The sequence below is a fragment of the Equus quagga genome, chromosome 16 (assembly GCF_021613505.1).
Source record: "Equus quagga isolate Etosha38 chromosome 16, UCLA_HA_Equagga_1.0, whole genome shotgun sequence".
Lineage (NCBI taxonomy): Eukaryota > Metazoa > Chordata > Mammalia > Perissodactyla > Equidae > Equus > Equus quagga.
This window is the reverse complement of record NC_060282.1, coordinates 58,805,078-58,827,858: the sequence shown is the minus strand read 5'-3', so window position 1 is coordinate 58,827,858 and position 22,781 is coordinate 58,805,078. Positions and strand designations below refer to the sequence as shown.

General features: G+C 36.0%; 1 long non-coding RNA gene across 1 annotated transcript in view; it reads right to left on the bottom strand.

Moving 5' to 3' along the window:
- LOC124228163 (uncharacterized) overlaps positions 1–20,078 on the bottom strand; it is a 75,703-nt gene extending 55,625 nt beyond the window's left edge. The window contains exon 1 of the long non-coding RNA XR_006885647.1: positions 19,954–20,078. This is a non-coding gene — a long non-coding RNA (uncharacterized LOC124228163). The remainder of the gene's footprint in view (positions 1–19,953) is intronic.
- Between the last annotated feature and the right edge of the window lie 2,703 nt (positions 20,079–22,781).

Here is a 22,781-nt window from a genome sequence, read left to right as displayed (position 1 = left end):
TTTATTCCAGCCAGGTTTCTAGTACCTCGTGATTTTGCCAAGAAACAAGGGAAAAAAGATTCCTAAGATGACTGTTTCAATGCAGCAAAGAGAAGGAAAGGCTGTATATTTTCTATGGCCCTGTGTAATTCACATCCAGAATGACTCATTCCTCTTAAGCAAGGATAACCTTAAAAAATTAGCCCATTTTCCTCTATTTCAGGCTTCAGTGTCCACATCAGCCAAACCAAGCAAAGAGTTCTTTCGAAAGAAACCCGACAGCAGACAGCAAAGCCTGACCACGGAGGACCCGTTTGTGAAGAGATTATCACCAAGGCAGCTTTAGATACCTTATGATTTGGGACAAAATAGATTCATAGGACTGTAGTTCTATTAAACATGATTTTTAACTTTGACCATATGAAAATTGTTATCCAATCTCATACCAAAAAAAAATTGTGCACAGAATATATCCAAATAATTTCATTGATATGTAAGCAAGTAATTGAATATAAATATCATTAACCATAATATCATTATCACAAAAAGAGATTACTGATGTTTCATACATACAAAATCATTATGCAACACCAAGCATTCAGACTGTGGTCTCTAATACCATCTCCACTGAAAGGAACTAGGGCTCCACAGATCAATGAGTGATGCCAGGGTTGGGGCATAGATCATCTTTTGATGTCAAAAAGTAAAATGCTTAAAAAATATTAGGGGCATATGACAAAGACATAGGAGTCAGGTTGAAGGGGCTCCCACTGCCCAAATCCAGGACAATTTGAGCGCAAAAATAATTAAAAACAGTAAAAAATGTTAAACCATTGGAAGAAAGAGAAATCTATCAGTTCATATCAATAATAGATAGATTATTGATGGATAGATAGATAGACAGATAGATGACAGACACATAGATAATAGAAGGGAGAGTCAAATGTCAGATATGAAGAGAGTGGTAGAGTCAGAAAACCAGGAATTTACATCCATCATAGTAAAAATTGGATCAAGCAAAAACCATCAATGGATGATCAGTCTAGGAGGATATTTATATGAAGAGCAGGATATTTATGTGGCATAAAGAGTCTCCCCATAGATCGCTGATTGGTAACATTGCAGTGCAGAAACTGGGCAACATATTGGCCGGATGATCAAAATTAACATCACCAATGAAGAGCAGATGGACATCGTGTGGCTCCAGATGCGATACCCAGAGAGGAGTACAACATCACTTAAGCATTATCCCAACCACGATCATGAGAGAATATCAGGCAAAATCAAAATGAGAAGCTATCTATTTAAAAGAAAAGAGAGTTTATTCTTCAAAAATGTTAATGTTGAAAAAGGACAAAGACAGACAGTGGAAATGTTCAAGATTAAAGGGAACTAAAGAGATATAATAACTAAATGCCACAACTGATGCTAAAGTGGATTCTGTATTGAGAGAAAAACGTACCATTATGGATATTATTGGGTCAATTGGCTAAACTGGAATACAAACAGAAGATTACACAAAAGTGTGCTATCAAATTGATAACGCCACTGTGGTATGAAACAGTATATCTCTACTCTTAGGAAATCTGCCTTGAAGTTTCTAAGGGTAAAGGGCCTTGAGGCATGCAACTTATTTTCAGATGGTTCAGAAAATAAAACACACACATACACACAGATATAATAAAGCAAATGTGGTAAATTATTAATATTTTGGGCAAAAGTTGGATTTGGGTAAAAGGTATGTGGGTACTGTTGATATTTCTGCATTTTTGTACCACTTTTACTGTTTGCAAATTTTCTGTACATATAAAATTATTTCTAAATAAAAAGATTTTTAAAAAGTTTTACACTAGATCTTTGAGGGTAAAGATTTACTTTATACAATTCTGCCATCCCGGAGTCCAGATTCTAATGGGGGTACGGGCTCCAACATGTGTGTGTGAAAAACTAATATTAAAGATCATAGATGACAAATGCTTTCAATAAAATACGTTTCTTTTTGCCTTTTTGAGTGCAGACTGCTTTTGATGCTCTAAGGTTTCAAAATAAAATAAATATAACTGCAATGGTAGTTTAAATTAGCGTCTTTCCATTAAATAGTTTTCTAGTTAATTTGATTGATTCTAATGTTAAAAAGTGCTTTAAAAAATCAAAATCAAAGAAATGGCTTGGCTCCATGATAGTCACAGGTGTTTGTAATGCAGTGTTCTATTTTATTTTATTTTAAAGAGTGGCCCTCAGCTAACATCTGTTGCCAATCTTTTCTTTTTTCCTCTTCTTTTTCTTCTCCCCAAAGCTTCCCACTACATAGCTGCGTATTCTAGTTGTAGCTCCTTCTGCTATATGGGATGTTGCCTCAGCGTGGCTTGATGAGCAGTACTGTGTCTGTGCCCAGGATCCGAACCAGTGAAGCCCTGGGCTGCCAACGGGGAGCGCGCAAACTTAACCACTCAACCTCAGGCCGGCCCCTGTGGTGTTTTCTTTTTAACAATTTACCTGAGAGTGTTAATTCGTAAAATTCCAAAACCACTTATCACCAAAGCCAAATGTGAAGGATGGAGGATGGGAGACGGCAGAAATGAGCCCATGTATTGATTAAGTTGCAAGGACCAATTTTTAACACTTACTCAGCAGCCATACCATATTTCTGAAGAATTACATGTTATTATGGTGGCAGTCCACATGCACAAGACAATAATAATAATGAATTCAGGGGTTATAAGAAGGGTGTGATGAAAACACACACAGAGACACATACAGACATGAAATGGTGTATCATCAGCCGTAGCAAGGAGGAGTAACTTAAAAGCAGAAAGTAATCCTAAACACTGAGATCTTAGGCCTGGAATACCCAGAGTGTCTAAGAACCAATATTACAAGGAAATATGCAGATTATTATCGCTTTATTTATAGTTGGGAAAAAGCCTGGATCAGGCGTTAAGGCATGATGCTGAGGCACACACCCAGATGACAGAGACAGAGAAGGTGAAGACAATGATTTCTCCCCTCCAGTTCCCACAAACTCTGGTTATGTCCTGAAGGTGTCTGTCTCCTTCTCCTCAGACATTTGGTGGTTCTCTGCATACCGCTGGGTGTCCATTCCATTCTCCAGCCAGGCCCCTGAATAGACATTTATTTGGCCTCTATTTCCATTCTCCCTTCCACAGAACACGCCAATTTCCTTTTGAACAATTACTTCTCCATCAGGCTGAGTAGTCATGGTCAAAGGACAATGCATTCCAGTAGGGAAGTTTCAATGGGGCCTGCAACCTGTTTCTGGAAGATTCTTCCCTCTCACCATCCCATACGATCACCTGGAAGTTGTGCCCCAGTTTAGGTCAACTAGATGCTCTTTCTGCAAACTTTGATCCTTAGGCAAATTAAGAAAAAATGTAAGAAAATAAATAAATAAAAATAAAATGGGTTGGGTATAATCATCTGGCAGACACTGCCTATACCAGTCCACTTTATGGGAACTTTCCTGTCACTCCTGCTCCTAGCTGTTCAGAGCTGCTTTGACTGTCCACTACTGCATGCTCTGTACTGTGGCTTCCCATCAGGGTCCTTCAGTAACTGTCCTGGTTCAGGTTAGTCAGATCTGGTGTTTGTTGTTTGCAATTAAAGAAAACTATGCAGCAAATTTAATCACACACGCAAAAATACACGTAAACACATAGACACATGCATACAGGGGGTAGATTTGAATGGCTGCCAGGCTTAAACTTCCTGAAAGGCCTTTTTGTTTTTTTAAGAGCTCTAATTGGCGGAACTGGTGAAATACACGGAAAAGATTTTCTGATCAATATTTTTCTTCTCTTACTCCAGATTATGCTAGCTTCCTCTCAAGAGGATTAAATAAATGAGTGAGTGAGTGAATGAATGAATGAATAAACAAATAAATAGCAGGAAAGACAACATTTTACCTCTACTCATCTTAGGTTTGACTCTGCTCCTACCGTTATCCCTTTTCTCTCCTTCATCAATAAATTTATCCTCTCTGCTGCCACTGAATCATCCCCACCCTACAGGTGCATTCCATCTCAATTCACCTTCGCATACGTCCCTTTCTATTTAGTTATTTTCAGCTGCACAAATGTAAATCTTCAAGCATAAAAATTTTTGAAAACTAAAATTCACATCCACCATCCAACTTTGGCTCCTTTTCTTTGCTTCCCTTCTCAGCAAAACTCCTTGAAAGATTTGTCTGTATTTGCCATATTCATACCTCTCTTCACATTCTCTCTTCAACCATTCTACTTCTCTGTTTGCACTCCTTCAACTCCACTGAGACCATCATCAAGGTTGCCAATAACCACTGTATTTCCAGATCCAGACATCAGTTCTTATTTAAGGCCTTTGAGAAGATCTTTAGAAAAAGTAATCACAAAATAGGATAGAAGTGGGGGTAAAAGGAGACACTAGAATCCAAGAGATCAGACAGGAAATTATTGTAACAATTGTGAAGGAGGTGATAAGATCCTCGGTTAATACAACTTCAGTGGGAAGAAGAAAGAAGTTAGAAGAGAAAAATGCAGTACAATACCAAGAAGAACTAACGAAACTGGATGACAGTCTAGATATGGAGAAAGAAAAAGTGAGCTTGGGATGACTCCAAGGATCTGTTGACAGCAAGTTTAAAAAAGGGAAATAAAGTGCTGACTATGGAAGAAAGATGATGAGTTTGGTTTCTTGTTTTGTAATGAGTTCTGGTGCCATTTAGAATTTTCCCCCAAAAATCAGGTAGCAAAGTAAGAAGTGGGAAAGGTTTCCCTACTTCCATCTCAGAACAAAACCCCAGGCTATCATGACATGCGTTGCATTTAGCACATGGCAATAATTGACTGTGTTTATATCACCTTATCTCCAGAAATTGCGGACATGAAATGAGTGTTTAGTGGTGAATATGCCTCCCAGAGCCCATTGTGCATGTACTTTCTCACCATAGCACTTACCACACTCTCTGCTAGCGGCCAACTTACCAGTTGCCTCTCACCTGTACTATTTCTTTATTCAGTTTGTAACCCCAGTGCTTTCAAAGGAGGCTAGGATGTCAGGATTGAATTTTCCAGTATCTACTATAAAGGAAAGCAGGGTAGAAGGGGGTTGTAATGGGTGCTAAGTGAGCTAAATGGAGTATTTGCCACATTCAATAGTAACCAGTATAATTTATTGCTAAGAATATAAAAATTTCAATTTATTTTAATTAATTTACTTTTTAATCCTTTGACAAACAAGCATAGCATAGTTGGGCTGGCAAAAAATTCTGAAAATTGAAAATCAAATATTTAATATTTAAAACGGAGAAAATACAAGCTCTAGATATAACGCTGTAAATAACGAAAACAATTTTCAAAGACAGTGAAAGAAAGCTGCCTGTATGGCTATCAATCACCAGGAGAACGGAAGAGAGACAGTAAAGAGGATGAGAAAGCAATAAGAAAGCTAGGTTTATTTTTAGTGTAGCTTTTCTACAGAAGGAAATGAGGACATTTTTTATAACAAAGGCCATTTTATAAGAGATTGGATTGTGTCCTTTCTAAAGCTATAGAATCACTTGAGAAAAATAAAGTGTTGGAAGTCACCAAGAAAGCATAATACTCAGTGAAGATTTCTGAAAAAAAATGTGAAAAAGTAAAGATACATATATTAAACTTTCTTTGAAGAATTCTCCAAGGAAAAGCAATGTAAGTTACCATTACAGATAACATTAATGCTTACGTATGCTGATCCTAGCATATCATCTTAAGGTGTTATCTTAAAAGTTGAGCGTGAGCATACAAATGTATACATTTTTAAAATGTATCGGAATATTTTGGAATATGTTTGGCTACGATCTTAAATTATCTAAACGTTTGTAGCTTGCATGCTTAAGCTAGTCAGAAGGAAAACTATTTATTGTAATTAACATTTGTTTTTCTTAAATTAGTAATTAATTTTTAATATCTTCCAAAGTATATTTGCAAATAAATATTTTATAATTTTTTGCTGAATCTCTCTTGTATTTGTAACTGGTAGAGGAGAAAAAACAATTTGACATGTGCAGCCAAAACAGAAAATACGTAAGCCTTCTTCCTTGTTTCTGGTTCTTTGGTACCCTAAGGCTATGCTCTAAGTTGCGTCTATTGGGAATACGTGTAAAATGCCTTCATGAGAAAGTATTTAATTACTATTAAATAGATACATTTATACTATTTTAACCAAAAAGGTGAATAAGAAACATGGTTACTTTTAAGATGAATGTGAGATTAATTGGATGGACTTTTCTGCTTAGGTCAAGCTTGTGGAAATAAGCAATTGAAGTGTTGCCTGAAAGAGTTTGAGGAGGCACTTTCGTCTCTAAAACCCTGAACTCTGAAGACATCTCCTTTTCTTATCTTGATCCATGCCTAACAGCACTGGGATTCCTGCCATATGACCACAGGGATGGTTCCATCACTGTTTGAAGCTTCGGCAAGTGGGGCCTAGAACTTTTTCCCAGACCCTCGCTCACCCATTTTCTGCCACTTGGTGACGGGGGGTTTCTTCCAAATTTTGGCAGCTTGGATGTGCATCCAAGGATGGCAAAACTGAGAATAAAAACTGAGCAAATCTGATCCCACAGCTCTATCCACATGACTTAGGATACTCCTTCAGCAGTGAGTAAAATGTTATTTATCACTTTTTTCTTTTCATGTTATATGAATAAATTTCATTTATTTAAGCATAAATGAGGAACTCAGATAACTCAAACTATCAAATATAGGGCAAATGTATAAACTTTAAGGGTACGGTACTCATGGTTTTTTATTTGATTTGTAAGTTTGGGCTTGATTAGCTTAAATCAATCAGGGTTTTCTGGGACAAAGTCCCACTGTTCATATCATCTTAATGCTGCTTTTCCTCATCATTCATTAAGAATTATAGGGGCCGCGGTTATGTTCGCACGTTCCACTTCTCGGCGGCCCAGGGTTCGCCAGTTTGGATCCCAGGGGCAGACATGGTACTGCTTGGCAAAAGCCATGCTGTGGCAGGTGTCCCATGTATAAAGTAGAGGAAGATGGGCATGGATGTTAGCTTAGGGCCAGTCTTCCTCAGCAAAAAGAGGAGGATTGGCAGTAGTTAGCTCAGGGTTAATCTTCCTCAAAAAAAAAAAAAAGAAATCACAAAGTCCTAAGTGACCATGGTATGTTTCTTTCTTTGCTTTTAAAACATTCCATCACTTCTTTTTAAACTAGCTTGAATGGATTATTCCTTTTGAAGGAAAACCTATCTTATGGAGCAAAAACTTTTGGAAAGCTTGATAGTGTGGTAGAAACCCAAAGACTAGGTGTCACACCAACCCAAATAGTGCAAATCCCGACTCTACCTACGACCTGTGTGTTTTCAAAAGGAAAATTCATCTGATTGAACTTCAGTTTCTTTATTTGTAAAATCAGCATAATAACACCCCTTAGAAGCTTGTTACTGGACTTAGTAACATATGTAATGTACTTCCCTTATTGTAGGTTCAAAAAAATAGCCTTTTTTTCCTTTTTTGTTCTTATGAAAAAATGTCACTCCAAATAACTAGGCTGCCCTTCTGCCCATGTGGTAGCATCTCTTTCTCAAACAATTTCAGTAGAAATCCTCAGTCTAAGACTGAGCGAATAATTTATAAACTTGCTATTTAATTGGAACATTTATTGTTACGTCTTGGAAACTTATTTAAGAATAAATTGCATAAAATTTCTATAAAAATACGTAACTTAAATAATTCACTATTTTGACAATAAAAATACTTTATTCCTCAAGGTAGTGCAAAACACTGGTCCAAGCAGATCATTTTCCCTCATGTCTTCCTAGAGTGAAAAGAGTGGGTAAACGTTGGTGATACGGGAAAATTTCTTAAACCCTATATTTCATTTTCCTCATCTGTAAAATGAAGATAAAATAGTACTTTATCTCATATGGTTGTGTGAGGATTAAGCAAGATAATAAACATAAAGTGCTGGAACATTCGAAGTTGATTTTTTTGTTACCATTGTCCTCATTGTCACCATCATCTGATTTGTTAGAATCCAGACTCTTTTTGATTTAGGAAAAGTTATCAACTCTCTGAATCTCCATTTTTTCACCTCCTAAAGAAGAGGAATAATTGAACCCCAGGCCTATACACACTTAACGCAGTACCCAGCAAGGAGTAAGCACTCAAAAATATTAGATATATTACTGTAAACATTCCAGGCGCATGAATTTGTATCTACGTTGAAACTTTTTATGAAATATATAACAGAAAATAGTCTTATGTTGACTTGACTTGTCTTGTGATTAAATTTCTTTATTTTCTCTCAAACTCTTCCTCATCAGATTTTCCTCTAAAGAGACTCCTCCTTTACTGTTTTCCGTCTCATTTGAGATATTCTGACTATTCCCTTCCAGCCCTCTATCTCCAAGTTCTGGAATCCATAACTCTACTACCACTACTAAAATCCCCACCCCCAATTCAACCCCAGCCACCACACTGAACCCTACAACAGCATTACTCTGACAGATTTCTCAGTGTGATGTTGTTTTCATTGAAAGGATTTTCACATCTCTTTTCATTAAATCTATTCCTAGAAATTTCCCAGGTTATTCTTTATCTACTTCTTCTTTAATGGGCTTTGATAGTTTATGTCGTTCAAGAAATTTTCCCATTGCATCTGTTATGGAAATTATTGGTATAAAGTTTTTCATGTTATTCCCTTGTTATCCTTTTAATATTTCTAAAAACTGAAGGAATGGTCCCTTTCTCATTTCTGATGTTTATAATTTGTGTCTCCTCTCTTTTTTTTTTTTTTTCCTCTTGATCAGTCTGGCTAGCAGTTTACAAGTTTTTTGGATATTCTCAAATAACCAGCGTCTGATGCCTTTGATTTTCTCTGCTGTTCTGTTTTCTACTCCACTGGCTGTGGGTGTGATCTTTTTTATGTTTTTATCTTATTTGTTAAGTTTAATTTGCTTTCCTTTTCCGGTTGATTAAGGTGGAAGGAAGCTTAAATCACTGTTTTGAGATCTTTTATTTCTCTAATATAGGGATTTAGTATGATAAATTTTCTCAAAAATACTGCTTTAAATTCATCCTGTGTTTAATTTTTATTTAATTCAAAAGATTTTTTTGTACATTTTGATTTTCTCCCTCAATGTATGTATTACGTGGAACTGTGTTATCTCATGTCCATACATTTGGGAAATTTCCTGAGATATTTCTGCTATAATTGTGGATTCATTTGTTTCTCCTTACATTTCTATTAGCTTTTGCTTCCGTATTTTTCATGTCTGTTATTCAGCACATAAATGACACCTTTTTCTTTATAGTACTTCTTTATTCTTGATAGCATTCTTTGCTCTGACATGTACTTTGTCTGATATTAACATGGTTACTCCATTATTCTTTTGTTTAACATTAGCATATTATATTTTTTCCATGCTTTTACTTTTAGCAAATTTGTGTCTTTATTATTAAAGTGTGTTTCTTGTGGGGAACATAGCATTGAGTCTTACTTTTTTTAAATCTAATCTAACAACTCTGTCTTTTATTGGGATTGTTTAGACTATCTGCTTGTAGGGTGATTATTGGTATGGTTAATTTATCATTTTGCCCTTTGTTTTCTATTTTTCCCACCCATTCTTTATTTATCATTTCCTCTTTTTTTTTTTTTTTTGGCCTTCTTTCGGATTAACTAATTTTGTGTTATGCAGGGTTCTCCATAGAGACACACACACAGTTGAGAAAGAGAGATTGAAAAGAATTGACTCACACAACTGTGGAGGCCAGAAGTCCAAAATCTGCAGTGTAGGCCCGCAAGCTGAATACCCAGGGAAGAGCTGATAGTGCAGTTCAACTCCAAAAGCAGTGTGCTAGCAGAATCCCCTCTTCCTCGACAGAGGTCAGTCTTTTTTTCTATTAAGGCCTTCAACTGATTGGTTGAGGTCCACCCACATTATGGAGGATAATCTTCTTTAAATGTTAATTTCATTTAAAAAATAACTTCACAGAAACATCTAGAATATTGTTTACCCAAATATCTGGGTACTATGGCCTAACCAAATTGACACAATATTAACCGTGATAGATTCTAGCTTAACTCCTTTATTGGCTTATTAGTAATAACTCTTTGTTTTGCTATTTTAGTGATTGCTTTAGGATTCATAATAAGCATCTTTAACTGTTTCACAATCTGCTTTCAAGTGACATTATATCATTTTAAAAATAGTACAAGACCAACAGAATAGTATTCTTCCATTACTCTCCTCCTGATCTTTGTGCTATTATTGTCATACATTTTATTTTTACATACATTATAGCACCCATTATTTCTGTTTAAATAGTAAATTATTAGGGCTGGCCCACTGGCATAGTGGTTAAGTTCACACACTTCGCTTTGGCAGCACAGGGTTCACAGGTTCAGATCCCAGGCATGGATCTAGGCACTGCTGATTAAGCCATGCTGTGGTGGCATCCCACATACAAAATAGAGGAAGATGGGCACAGATGTTAGCTCAGAGCCAATCTTCATGCAAAAAGAGGAAGGCTGGCAGCAGATATTAGCTCAGGGCCAATCTTCTTCACACAAAAAAAATACAATAATATAAAAAAGTAAGAAATGAAAAATCAATTATCTTTTAAAGAGTTTTAAATAATAAGAAAATAATCTTATGTAGCTACTATTTTTAACGCTCTGTATCCCTTTGTGTAGGTCCGTATTTCCATCTGATACTATTTTCTTTTTGTCACAGGACTTCCTTCAGCATTCCTATAGGGCCAGTCTTCCATCAATGAATTCTTTCGGCTTTTGTATGCCTGGAAAAGACATATTTTGCCTTCATTTTTGAAAAATATGTTTTACTGGGTATAAAATTCTAGGTTGACAGTTTTATTTTTTTCTGTTAGTATTTTAAAGTTGTTTCTCCAATGTCTTCTAGCTTGTGTTGTTTACAACCAGAAACTTGCTGTAATTCTTATCTTTGTCACTCTCTGTGGAGTGTGCCTTTTTTCTTTTTGCTTGTATAATTTTCTCTTTATCATTACTTTTGAATATTTTTCTTCCAATGTGTCTTGGTATGATTTTCTTCATGCTTATTGTGCTTCAAAGTTCATTAACTTTCTTCAATCAGTGGGTTTATAGTTTTCATTAAATTTTGAAAGTTTTGGCCATTGTTTCTTCAAATTTTGTTTGCTCCCCTCCTGTGGGGCTGCCAGTTACAACACCTTAGGGATGCTTGAAGGTATCCCACAGATCACTGATGCTCTGTTCATTTTTCTTAATTGTCTATTCTCCCTGTACTTCATCTTAGAATATCCTGTTCTATGTCTTCAAGTTCATTATTTTCATTCTGCAATATTTAATTGGCCGTTAATCCTAATCAATGTGTTTCCATCTCATGCATTGTAGTTTTTATCTCTGGAAGCTTAATTTGTAGTTTTATAAAACCTTCCATGTTTCTAAGTAACTTTTGAACATATGAAATAGAGGTTTAATAAGTGTTTCAATGTCCTCACCAGCTGATTTTAACACCTGTGGCAGTCCTGAATCAGTTTCAGTTATTGACTTTTCTCTTCATTGTGAGTTGTGTTTTCCTACTTCTCCTCTTGCCTGGTAATCTTTGATTGAATGACAAAACTTGTGAATGTCACCTTGTTGGATGTTGGATATTTTTATATAGCTATAAGTATTCTTGCAATTTGATTTGGGATACTGTTAAGTTACTTGGAAACCATTAGATCTTATCAGGTCTTAATATTAAGATTTGTTAGGTGCGACCAAAACCATGTCACTTCGGGGATGGTGTTTCCTCCCACTGAGGTAAGATCCTCCTGAGAGTTCTACTCAATGCCCACAAATCAGGAGACTTTTCCACTTTGGATAGAAAATCATATCTCCAGTTTTGTAAACTTGTTTACTTACTTTTTTTAATATTTTACCTCATAGTTTTGAAAACTGAGTAACAAAACAAAACCTACTTGTATAAGACAAAACTATCAACATAATTGGATGCAGTTCCCCAGGAGATTATCAACTGGACAGAGTTTCCAGGTTACAGTATGGGAATGGACAAAAATCCCTTCTAGAAAAGTCAGGTCAGAGCAGAACACTTTCCTGCAGTACAATGTGCATCTTCAGCATGAACCCTTATGTCAATGTTTTACTCAAGATTTTGATTGTCTGGAACTAATGCACTAGTAACTTCCTTAGAAAAGGCTCATGATAAAACATTCCCTGATATCCTAGATATAAAATTCATAGGTCAGGGGCTTCCCCAGTGGTGTAGTGTTTAAGTTTGCACACTCTGCTTCAGTGGCCTGGGGTTTGCCGTTTGGATCCTGGGTGTGGACCTAGCACTGCTTATCAAGCCACACTGAGGTAGCATCTCGCATAGAACTAGAAGGACATACAACTAGGATATGCAACTGTGCACTGGGGCTTTGGGGAGGAAAAGAAAGAGGAAGATTGGTGACAGATGTTAGCTCAGGGCCAATCTTTCTCATTAAAAAAAGCCTACCTTTAAAAAAAATTATAGGTCACATTTCCTTTTCTTATTTATCATAAGATATTGCTATTAGAAACTGATGACAATTTGTTTTTTTTTTTTCTGAAGTCACTTAGTCATTTCCTGGTTGTCAATATTTTTACTAGCATACATTTTGGTGTTATTCATTATGTTAGTTATCTTTTCCTTAGCAGCTTAAAACAAAAAACATTTATTATCTCACAGTTTCCACGAGTCAGTAATCCAAACTTGGCTTGATAGACTGCCTTTGACTCAGGAGCTCTTACCAGGCTGCAATCAAGGTGTTGCTGGACCTGCAGACATCTCAGTGGTTGACTAGGGGGAATCCACTTCCCAGCCGCTCACATGGCTGTTGGCTTCAGAAGAGCCAATTCCTCGGTCTTTCATGTCGCTATTGGGAGGTCTCAGTTCCTCACTGGCTAAAGGACTATGAAAAACATGGCAGCTTGCTTTGCCTACAGAAAGAGGGGTTGGGTGTGTTGGGGGAGTAGTAGGGAAAGAGAGAAAGACAGAGAGAGAACAAGGTGGAAGTCACATTCTTTTTTACCCTAATCTTGAGGGCTGTGTTCTATTCATTGGAAGTGACTCTCTAGGTCCAGCTCACACTCAGGAGGAGGGGAAAGCACAAGGACTGAATACTAGGAGGTAGGAATCATTGGGAGCCATTTTAGAGGCTACCTACTGCAGCTATTGTGTTGATTTTTCTAGTAAATGTAGTAGGCTTTTTCAAGAAGTAGTTTCAAGCCATCTTTTACTTCAGGAAATTTCTTAAGCTAAAATTTTTAGAACTTTAAGAATTTTTTTCTGTTTAATCACTTGATTTTTTCTTTTTGGTGTCCTGTAATGGGAATATAGACTCTCATATGAAGAAAGTGGAGAATCATAAACAGAGATGGAAAAATGCCTTAGCTATTCAGCAGTGATTAAGTAAAATCCATTCCCACATTTGTTCTTTCAACTTCAAAAGAAGCAGTTTAGATATAACATGGATAGGGTAAGATTTTATTTACTAGCTTACGCACAATACATGGGGATAGTTGTTTTAAAAGGGGGAGAGCTAGCATGTATGGATGCTCAGATTTCTGAGTAAGTCTTGTGCAAGATACCTTACTTTTAAAATGCCCATGAAATAATCTAAGCTAAAGGCAGCCATAATATATTCTTCAGTCATATATTGACAACAGATGATAAAGAATGAGATATTTGTGACAAATAATAATGGCAAAAAAGAAGTTAAATATCTATGTTCAAACTTATATTAAACCTATGAGTAGAGTGAATATTCAGTTCTTCAAGTTAGGGAAAACTTAGCAAGAATATTTAGACATTTAAGTAAAATAGCTTGAAATGATGTCAATATTCTTTCCTATTTATTTTATCACCAGGCCACTTTAATGCTAGAAGGCAAAAATTAATTTTCTATCTTTTATTTGTGGCAATGTAAATTCATATCCAAAGGCCATTGTATGACACTAAAGAACAATGGTAATTAAGTTATATAAACCTGATTGCCTTTCATCCAGAAAATATATCTCCTAGTACTCCCAACTTTGTGTTAGAAATAGCAGTTAGTGAGGTAGAAAGTCGTTGATTCTAGAATCTTCTACCTAAGAAGTGGTTATCTTAAGCACTAGATCCCAAGACACAAATGTTCTACTTAAAAAAATTCTAATTTTCTTAACGAAGTAATCACTTTCTTGGTGAGATGTGAAGCCATATTAGAGATCAAATATAATCGTACTAAATTAAATTATTTCCACCTTATTTTTAAACGATCATATTAATAGAGCCTACATATGTATCTTTTTTTCTTATCTTTCTATTTATTTAATTACATATAAGGAGACTGCAGATCATTAAAGCTGAGCTTAAGGGGAAGAAAAGGATAAGAGGTACATGTATTTTCCGTTCAATTCAGTCATTTTAGACAGTAAGCAACTGATACAATTGTGTACCATACAGAATATATATTCTTTTCTGAGCCTTCACATGGCTGCATCTCTCCTCTCCATTTTTGCTTATTTTTCTTCCCTCTTTTTCTCTGTCAGAGTATACTCAAAGTACTTCTTCTGACTGACTAGACCAAAAATAATACAAACGTGAAATCAGAGCCTCATATTCCCTCTGCCCCCAACTCTACCTCTGTCCTTTTAAATAAAACATAAAAATGTACAAAATAACTACTTGCATTTTATGATGTAAGTTTTCAGATTCTCCTTTGACACAAATTTGTTTCAGTTTATTTCCATGGGTAGAAAACAACAAGTGTTTGATGTCTATTAGTTTCTGGAGAAGGTCTAATGATTAGAAATTCAGCTTTAGAGATCTAATTAATATAATCATTACACCAGATATTTTTGGTTGACATTTTATAAACATTCTTTGTGGTTAAGCAATATTAAACAAGTCATTTATTCCATCTGATATTTAGTAACTAGTGTATTTATAGACAGTTGCAAACTCACGCTCTCTTTTTTGGTATAGAACTTAATTTCTCTCTGACAGCCTATCCTATCTGGTTTTTGTTTGATATTCATGGTTTTATACAATGTTTTCTAATTTTTTAACTGGAGTTTGTCCACAAATAACCAAATTATGCTCTATAAATTCACCAATTTCTTCCCGGAGCTATTGCAAGGCTAAAAATAGAACTCTTATTTGCAACCTAAGTAATTTCAGGTTGTTTTCTATCTTTTGTTCAAAAATAGCAATGTTGATTTCTTGGGTTATTGGATAAAGATGATATCATTATCAGTGTACAGCATAAATGCAGACTTCTATATTCACCATCTCCCAGAAGACACTCTGTAATGGAGATTATATATATAGCTTCCTTCATGTGATCATCATAAAACTGAATCTGTACTTAGGATGTTCTTCTTTCCTCATGGTGTTTTAAGCAATAGTTGAAGACAGACATTTGGTTCATGATAACTGGAAGGAAAAGCTGGCAAGCTTTCCTAAACTTAGTTTGCTACTGTACTGCTATATGGCATGTGTAATATAAGAATGTAGTACTTTTTGTATACTTCATGCACAAGGATATTTTATGTTCTAAATCTAGTGATTTGTGACAAATTCACCTTTGAAATTTACAACAGACTCTGTGCTCCATGCTTGGCTAGTTACCTAATATCTTCTTTCCCCTTAGCGCTTCACGAACTGTAGTAATTGTTGGAGTTACACTACAATAATTCTAGTTTCAGTTAAATAGTGAAGGAAATCTGATATGTTTAATAACCATGAAATATTTTAACAAAAAATTTACCAAAAATATGTCACTTTGCTAATGTAGCTGTTAAAATATTTTTTTAAAGAAACCTGGCCAGTTGTATATCCAACCTTTAAAATTTAGAGAGCAAACGTAGAAGAAAACACTCAAGATGATGTCATGGACCTAGGGCAAGTTGTCAGAGCGGTATTGAAAGGAAATGGGACAGACTCTTTGTCTGAAACAACAACAACAAAACAACGAAAATCAAAGTCAACTTTTCTTCAACAGTTCCTTAAAAACAAACAAAAAACTTTCTTGGGAAACCAAGTTACAAACAAAAGTATAGTAAATGGTTTCAAGAAGTAGATAATATGGAATTTGATTTGAAAAAAATATAGTTTACATGAAAAGATAAACATAAGACAGGAAACAACTAGAAAACAACTCACACTGCAAACCAACAAATAAAAGATGATAAGAGCAAGTGAAAATGGGAATTTCAGTGCTGAGAAATGATCAAATTTGAAAATGGCTTGTCTGGTAAACCTTATTGGGGAAGATACATTTTTAATCTAGACATTGAGAGAAGCATTGGAAATTTATTGGTAGGGAGGAAGTTTGGAAAGTTCCAGGCAGGAAGACACAACGAAAATAAAGGATCAGGTATGGGGATTATTAATCCACATTTGGAATATCAAACATTTATTTATCTAACACATTTATTTTGTGCATTAACATGCTGGGTTCTCTTCTTGGGTTATGAGTGTAATAATAAATCAGACCCACATGGCCTTGCTCTCATGGAGCCTACAGTCTAGTAAGAGAAAAAAACAAATCAACAAATGCATTAGTTTTCTATTGCTGCTGTAACAAATTCCCACACATTTAGTCTATATTTAGTCTATATTTAGCAGTTTAAAACAACCTACATCTTACAGTTTGTGGCGGTCAGAAGTCAAAAATGGTCCCTATGGGACTGAAATAAAGATGCCAGCAAAGCTGTGTTCCTTTTGGGGACTCTAGAGGAGGAGAGCCCATTCCTTGCCTTTTCTAGCTTCTAGAGTCTGCCTGTACTCCTGGCTCATAGCTCTTTCCTCCATTTTTAAGGCCCAAAGCATAGCATCTTCAAATCTCTCTCTCTGTTTCCCTCAAGCTCATGATCTGCCCCTCCTCTTTCACTTCTCTTGGAAATCGCTTTTTCTGACTCTGCCGCTTTTGCCTCCATCTTGTAAGGACTCTTGTGAGTACATGGAGCCCACCTGAATCTAGGATAACCTTCCCCTCTCAAGATCCTTAACTTACTCACTTCTGCACAATCCCTTTTGACATGAATAGTAACATATTCACAGATTTTGACAATTAGGACATAGTTATCAAGAGGGGTGGGCATTATTCTACCTACCAGAACCAGCAATTATGATACAATATGGTAGACATGGGCACAGGGGGAGTACAAGGATGATGGGAATACATAGGATGACCACCTGTGTATTGAGAACAATGAATAAAATACATGGAAATTGTAGATTATCTATACCAGCCAAAGGGTGGACTTCTTGAGCAGTGCAATAATGTGAAGAAGTAAGAACTGAAGCAAATTATCATAGAAGTTATGTGCTGAGCACACTAAAATTTTGTCAGTCTGTTTGAGTAGTTTGCTTATAAGACAATGTTAGCTTGTGTGAGGGCATTCACTATGGAAATCAGGAAGATGAGATTGGCTCTGCTAATGCTCTCTGTGTGAGCGATGAAGGAACTCAGCACAACGGGCATGAAGATTTGGTGGTGTGATATTCAGCTAGAGAGGTGGTATGGTAGCCTACCGGACATATGGCATCATAATCAGAGTAAGAAATTGTCCCAAGCTAGGTAGAGTTGGGAGTCAGCTATATCCACTTGGTCACTGAAAGCATGAGTGTGGGTGAGTTCCCCCAAGAAGCGCATGTAATAAAAGGAGCAGAGACAGCCAAGTCCTTTGTTGAAATTTTGAGGATATCAGGGTCAATCCAGAGGAAGAGGAAATCAGAAAATAGGCAGTTCTTAAAACCAGAACTTTCTCTAGAGTATAAAAATATCTATATTTATATAAAAATGTAGTTTGAAAATGTCTATGTTTAGCAAAAGATTTATAGTGACATTAATCTTGGCCACATTTTAAAATGTTCAATTAAATGCAGCAATTCATTATAATCACAATTTAACCCTCTGCTCAAGTCTTGAACAAAAAGTGAAAGTATTAGAAAAAAGTTTTATGTTGTTTGAGAAAATAATACCTATATTATAATAATAAGTAACAAAATCATTTCCCTCTAAAGAGATAGACAACCAAAAGGAAAATAATTAATAGTCCAATCTGGATAAAATTTCTTATTCACATTTTAATTCAATGATTGTATGCTCTTATTACGCCTTTAATCTGAGATGGGAGACAAAAGACTGACTAAAATCAGGACTGGACTGCCTTTAGCTCTGAAAGATTCCTTCTACACACGATGGAGGGTTTTTAATTAAGTGTGTGAAAATCTGCATTGTACCTTTCCAGCTGTATTTGTGGGAATTAGATGACACTTTTCACAAAAGCCAAATGGAAATTAAAATGTGATTTTTGAGGTTTTGAACATACTGTGTCTTAGACTCTAAAATAAAGCCTTGGCATATTTGAGATAGAATTAATGTATTGACTCAAACAAGAAGTGTGTGTGTGTGTGTGTGTGTGTGCGTGTGCCCACGCGCACGTTCAGGTAGGGCAAACAAACAAGAAGTGTTTTCTGTTCATGAATTACATATAAAATATAAAGATAGGTGTAGTGCAACATATAACTATGTAAATAACACATAGTCCCTGCCCCTCTTGTTTCTTATTATCTTATTGAAACAAATATGTGAAACAATTTCAGATCAGGCAATATATTTTAAAGGGCAAAACTCTGATTCCAATAAGCTGAATCTATCACTAAATAGCTATTTACTTAGGCTTACTGACTTCTAAATCAGAAAGCTATTATTTATTAGATATATATTACATTCCAGACACTATCAAGCTATTTTACCTATATTATCTCATTTTATGTTTACAACAACTATGTGAGGTCATTATTTATCTGGTTATAGGTATCAAATTTACAGTAATCATTGGAGAAATATGATGGTCAGCCTCTGTCTGCTCAGCCCCACCCAAACATTTTGTCTCCCCTACACTTCCTGAGCACACAGTGAGAAATCAGATTCCCATTCCTGCTGATCTGCTCCCTCACTCCTAGGATCACGGCCCTGTTCCTGGGACTTAGTTCAGCTCTTACCTTTTGGGATTCTTCATTATTTTCATCTCCCATCTATAAAACCTACTACCTTGACTCCTTCCTCAAAATCAAGAATGGCATAACCCCTGCTGTATCCCCACATACAAGTCATCCTCATTTTCCCCAGTTCTGAGAGAAGGGAAAGAGTCCAAATCTTGCCCGTGCTGCTTCCTCTCAGGTTCTATTTATGACGGTCATGTTCTGCCGTGCCACCACTACCCTTCCCAACTCCCTCCTTTCCTCCATCCCATCTGTGAAGAGCAAGAAGTCAAGCCATTCATCAATGTTTCCAGGCTTCCAATACCTGAAGTCTGAAAATACCCAGATATCCTCCGCCCCACAGTAGCACAGATGCTAGGCAAAAACAGGTAGTCAGAATGTCTGGGTTTAATCTTTGACACTGCTACTTATTAGCTATGTGATCAAGAATAAATTCCTTAACTTCTTGAAGCTTTGGTTTATTCATCCCTAAACTGGGGATGGTAATACTCTCTAAAGCAATATTGAAGATTAAGTGAGAAGATGTGTAGATGGCTTAGTTCACTGTGTGACACACAGTAGAGAAAAAAGAATATTTGCTTTTATTATTATTATCACATCTTTGAGCTTAGCTTTCCTTCCTTGCCCTTGTATATGCTCTTGGAGCTTTCATTCCAACTACCTTAAATACCTGGAGCTCCTTTATCGACCTGTCTTTTACTCATTATTTCCCCAAGAGCACTGAAGTCCGGGGAAGAAACATGTCTGACATTCCAGCTCATTGACTGACTCGTCGTTTACGTTTCCTTGCCAGCCCATTTCTCAGCTTCTGGGCACTGTCCCCATTCTCCCTAGCCTTGTATCCATCAGATGGATTCCTTAGACAACATGGCCCACTTTCCCTGTTCCATTTAAATCTACTCTGCATTTTGTAAGCTGTCTCCCAGCATGCTTTTCTGGATTGAGTCTTACCTGGATGCTCAGGATTATTCCGACTTTATTTCCAACCGTGGGCCCTCTTTTCTAACTGTTCCTTCAGCCTCCACATGGTCCAGCATTCCTGGTCTACGCAACATTCCTTCTTGTTAAGCTGGGTCTCCCGCTCGCTGCTTGGCTTGCACTGCCCAGCAACGAACTCTTAACTCTGTGCTAGGAGCTAGTGTTGATGGTGACAGGACACACACAAAAACAAGGGTGGAAATCCATGGAGACAGATTGTTTAGCTGGTGCGCTAATGAAAACAAATCATCCAGTTTGGCAAAATGCCATCTTTTAAACCAAAGGCACATCTTTTCTACTATGAAGTATTTGAATTCAGTATTTTTTTTCACGTAGGTGTTATATGGCTTTTAAGATACTCTTTGGGAAACAAATAGATAACTTCATTTTACCTTGACCCAGCTGTGTTCCATTAAAAGACCATGTGCTGAATTTGCAACCAAAGAGAAGTTCTGAGAAAGTCAAGTATAAGCTAAGTGTTGAGGAATAGTAATGCATGAAATAGAAGGGATATACTTCGAAGCAAAGTCAACACGATGTCAATGTTATTTGAACTGAGTTGAGGTTGTTAGGTTTTCTTTTTCTCCCTTACATTAGCTGAAATTCTTCTGGGCTTATTAGCAATGTTTGCCGTGATCTTCTTAATTAAAACTACAGAAACACATTTAACATCATAATTTATTTCATACTGGTAAGTTTCTAACATTACAAAGAGCTAATCCACTAAAAATCAAAAAGTGCTATTGGTAGCAATTATTTTTCTAAATGATTGTCCCACCTTAATAAATTCATCTTCCACAATTAATGTACTTTCAAATAAATGCATTATGTTATTTTTTCAGTTAATCTTTAGGAAGTTAAGAAGCTCAATTTAAAATAACACCTAAAATTTCCATACTTCACAGTAGGGTATTTTAATCCCAACATGTATGCTTTTAAAAAATACCAGTCATGCCACTAAAATCTCCTAGCAAGTTGCTTACTAGCATGAATCACACTTCATCAAAATTATTTCCCCTGAGTAATAGTATCCATAAGGAAATGGCTATTTTTCTTTCTACCACCATATTGTCTGATTATCTCTCAACTTTTAGTACCAACTTGGAATCCAGTGTTTTTTACTTTAATCATTTTACATCATGTTCTAGAATTTACTTTTGTGGACTTCTTGAGCACCTGGTCATGTTCAGACTTCCTAGCCAACTGTCACTTATTGTTAAAAGAACATGATTAATTACTGATTAATCAGTATCAGTTTAAGTAAGTTTTAAAAAAACACAAAAAATTTTACAACCTGAGGTATAGGAAAATATAGTTTGTCTCCTTAAAAGGCAAGTATAATAGGGTTAGAACTCTAGAAAGTGTCCTGTGCCTCAGGGAAAAAGCAAATCAAACCTAAAGGAAGTTATTTTCGTCTGAATGCAAGGATGTTGACAAAGTAAATCCTTCCGTCTTCTAGAACACAGCCAAACTGGAAGCTAATTTACTGCTGGCTGATGTCAGAAGCAATCTAACTTGTCCACCACACAAAGAACATTATTCATAAGTAAACTACCTTGATAAGAAACCATCCTCGGAGCATAAGTAGGAAATATAATGGCTAGAACCAGAGCTGGAGTTTTAATAATAAAAGACAGTAAATCCTCTTTATAACTTTCATGACATAAAAGTAAAATGTAACGCAGGTCATATTATTCCAAGCTGATTTCACCTCAAAGCAGTTAAAAATAGCAAATTATTTTTGTAAACTGAGAAAGTAACAACATATTTTGATATCAAATACAGTTTATAGAGACCCAAAATGGAATCTCATTTTGATTCACTAATTCAATCAGTAATTACAGGACATCACCAAATAATTTTTTTCCAGAATATTGATAGACATTTGTTGTTTTGGTTTGGTAAAGATAATATTTACTATATCTTGAATATTGCTGTGGCTTTCAGAAAAGCTACAGTGAGACATCCTGGGTTTTAGAAGGTGCTATGCTTCCAGTACCCATTTCTCATAACAGCAATCAAGTATCTGCACACATCATGCCGACGGCTTAAGGAAGAGCATTTCTTTTGGTGCCAAAGTCTGGAATGATTTTCCTAAATGTTTTCACGGTCAGACCTTTATCTTCATTCTCCGTTGGTTTACAAGTCCCCAAGTTTAAGAAACACAGCAACTATACTCGAAATTGTAATAGACTGATTTTTTAATTGACCTTCCACCTGGATCTTTTTCATTCTGAGCCTAATTCTGACCCTCAGATCTCCCTAGACATTTGAAGTTAGTGAATTTTTCCCTAAATTTTATGTTATAGCAATGGTCATCATGCTGATTTTCCCATTTGAATCAACTATTTTGTTTATTAAGAATCCATTTGGAATTTTAATATTTCACATAATGAATTCATTTTACAATCTAATTGAAAGGATACAACCTGGGGCTGGCCCCATGGCCTCGTAGTTAAGTTTACCTGCTCTGCTTTGGCAGCCCAGCGTTTCACAGGTTCCTATCATGGGTGCGGGCCTAGCACCGTTCATCAAGCCATGCTGAGGTGGCATCCCTCATGCCACAACTGGAAGGACTCACGACTAAAAATATATACAACTATGTACCAGGGCACTTTGGGGAGAAGAAGGAAAAATAAAATCTTAAAAAAAAGGATACAACCTGATACAAGGAAAATGTTTCTTACAAGTAATCTCATAATTCAGACAACTGGGTTGAAATCCTAGGTCTTTAACCTTCTTGGCATGTAATCTTGGGCAATTGATGGGAGAAAGATATAATTTGTTTAAAACACTCTTCT